Raw genomic sequence first — 3,646 nt, 5'->3', positions numbered from 1 at the left:
TCTTCTCATATGTAACTTCAGCCTAGTGCACCGAAATATCTACCCCTATGGTCTACTCCGTTTGGTTTAAACCCTTACGTAATATTGAAAAATTTGAACTTTGGTAGGGACAAATTAGTTAAAATTGATTTTAATTAACCGGTATAAATGACAACTGTTTCATATGAATTTTCGTTGACAAACGTACAGGATACACCTCCCTAATACAATCTCACACGTCCTGGAACTGTTCAACATACAGCGATTATAAATGCAGAATATCTACTATTTGGAGCAAGTCATACCTTAGCTGCACATATTATGACTTACAATTTTAAGTTTATTAAAAAATGTTCCCTTTAAATTTTAAATTGTTAACATGAACAAATATAAGGGGAGTTCAGGGGGTCCATACGCTCCCCTCCACCCGTAGTATAAACCACAAAAAACAACTTCTTTTATCAGGTGGAAATTTTTTTTCGCCGATTTCCGAGCATAGAAAGGAAAAAAAAATTAAATTGGAGAACCTATGTTTTTATCGATAAACTTCGGAATTGCTGCTAGACGGTACTGCCTCCCCGTCGAATCATATTATTCCTATTTCCTACCACCTTTTATATTTACCATCTTGTTTTACTGTAAAGTACATAGTTTTATCGCAACTTTTAAATACAAAAGTTTGGCGATGAAAGTTTTAAGTATCCCTCCCTGTAGCGTTACTGTCTTTTATAATAACAACGTTAAAATTTATTGTAATTTCGGTTTGTGTGTTAAAGTAAATAAACTCACACGAGTCTTAATTTTTTTTTTAATATTGGATATTAGCTGACGAGCATGCAGTCCACCTGATGGTAAGTGGCTACTGCCCCCCATGAATATCTGTAACCAACCCCAAATAGGATTGGATATTCCTACCTAAAGTCCGCCACAGATGCGCTGCTACCCCTGAGGACCAAGATGGTACGCCTCGGAAAAGTATGTCTCCCTTACCACACCCTTCAAACCGGAACACAGCAGTGCTTAACACTGCTGTTTTGAGGCAGAAATAGGTGTGGCGCGGTGCCGCCGTAGTCGAACCACAAAGGGTTCTACCACTTCACAGTTTACTTACTTCCTTCCTTCTACCACCTTCACAGTTACTTAGTTTATAGAAATAGCAATACAACTGTAGCCGATCTCAGGTAGGAATCTAATGTTATTTAAGGTTATTAAAATACTTATAGTTAATACAATTAATGTCAATGGGCAACAGTGATCACTTTCCATTAAATAGGTACATATTTATCCATCGTTTCAATTTATTAAATGAAAAAGTACTGAATAGTTTCTATTTATTATTTAATTAAAATGAAAATTCTATGCAGAAATCTATGCATGAAGTCACCAGACAACTGCAATAGCAATAAAACAAATCAGTACTCTGTAATTCCAGAACTTAACAGCTCTTAACGCTGGATGGAAATAGGTCTTTGTTAAAACTTGCAAATAAATATTGAAAGACATGGGAAGTCAATGTGGCGGCAAACGCTAGTTTTTAACACGTCCCAAAATAATAAACTTATAAGTGTCTATTGGAATTGTCTTACTATTAATTCAATTGGTATTGAAATTATGCTATTGTGTAAACCTATTGTTAAGGAGATTTAGTGACATCATAACAGGAATGGTATGAAATACAATCTCAATACAAGTGGCCGGTAGTAAATTTTAAAATATCATAATATTGGCACCTATGATAAATATACGATTTTCTACACATTCCACATCTCAGACCTACAACATTTTCATCCTGTAAGAATACGTATTGAAAAAGACGATGTTACCTGTGTATATCTGTGGGGTTTTATTCTTAATATTTCGAAACGTTCAACAATTTTAGCGTGACATCTCAGAATATTAAGCCATATGTACACAAGCGCACTACTTAGACATAAGTGTATGATCCTTGAAAGTTTCCAAGCGAACGTTTTGTCAACAGAAGATCGATGAGACGTAATACTTCTATTAATAAAGTAGTTGTAAAGAAGTTGGTAAGTACACAATGTTCTACGAAGCTTCTACGGGTAAGTTTATTTATTTGTTCCCGAAGATGAAATTGAAACATTTATTTATATCATGCTTTTTTGCCGAAGTTACATTTGCTTAAGTGGGCAAGCTTTCAACTAATCTACAAAGTTAATCAAAGTCGGCCGCGTTTGAGAGTTGGATGGATGACCGCAAGTGTTTTCAGGTAATACGCACTTCCAGGTTTCGGCAGATAAATTAAGCCGTTTTCAACTCTTTTCTAGAAAAAGTCAGCTGTCAGCGTGTGTGTGTGTAGATACACCCTTCCGCCAAAACGCTAAAACTGCTTTATACTAAATTCTTATACAAACTAATATTAGAAATGCGCAAGTTTGTTTGTTTACTACTAAGCTGATTGTCACAGAATTTTCATTTTTATCCCGAAAAAAGGTATACTGTTCACGAGAGATACGTTAAAACAACTATTCTTATCGATCTCTGACCGCGACGGAGGTGCAGGGAAAAGCTAGGATACAAATCAGAAATTAACGCGAGCCTGTGATTTGAATACCAGAGGAACCAGAGGAGATCATATATCAAGCCACTAGGCATTAATACTTATGATTATTTCATGTAATAAAATTATGATTATGACGCTTATATTAAAAAAAAGCTATAAACAAAGTAATCACTATTAACACTGTAATAGAAAAATATTTATTTTAATTTAATTACTCCTTAACGTCTGCATATGCTTATCGTAATATGTATTTTTATATGCGTTATTAAAATGTAAGGAAAATAGTATGAAAAATGCTTGTAAACAAAATATATTCATTACTGATAGTATTCTTTTTATCTTTATGATATTTAAATAGCCAACAACCTTCAGTCCATCTGATTGTAAAAGGTCATTGCCGCCCATGTAAATCTGTAATCAACTCCAAATTGAATTAAAGCCCCACCTAATATCAGATACCTAAGTGTTGCTGCCCCCGAGAACTAATTTAAAAATTACGTAGAAGCTATGTGATAAAGCATCTTGACCCTTGAAACCAAATCGTAGCGCTTACTGTTAAAATGCACATAAGTATGAGTCCAGAATCAAACCACGGTACAACCATTATTATTCATAATGGTTCGTTTTATCTTTAGTTCATCGGCTCGGCCGCTCCATATTTCTCCATTAAAAACAGATCGATCAAATATCGGTAACAACAAGGGGAAGATAAGCACAAGAATGACGTCACACAATTTTCTCCTCAGGCCGAAGTTACTCCTTTGTTAAACTTGCTTATATCCTGACAACATTATTTAAGCCGGGCTTACACCGTCCCTAGGCCGTAGGAACAATGATTTATCGACTGCTTGGGACGTATTCACTCCGCACTTAGCTAACTTCGCTTTATATCGGCCCGAAAATATTCGCTGTGCATATTAAATAAGAGAGTATTATGGTAGCAAAATGTTTTTGTTTTTAGAGAAAAGTTTAGGGGTGACTGATTTTTGTTGGTATTGTCTTCGTCTACTGTCTTGTTACTGGGCGTGGGTCTTCTTTCAGTGTAAGAGGAGTGTGGTCATAGTTCACCGCGCTGGTCAAGTGCGATTTGGTGGTCGCATACCTCAGAAGCAGTCAAGCAGTGATATTCTAGTGGTTAAGAAA

This window comes from Epargyreus clarus, unplaced genomic scaffold (assembly GCF_041222505.1).
Source record: "Epargyreus clarus isolate Ecla_fem2 unplaced genomic scaffold, WU_Ecla_fem_2.2 ptg000023l, whole genome shotgun sequence".
Taxonomy (NCBI): Eukaryota; Metazoa; Arthropoda; class Insecta; order Lepidoptera; family Hesperiidae; genus Epargyreus; species Epargyreus clarus.
This window is presented reverse-complemented; position numbering follows the sequence as displayed.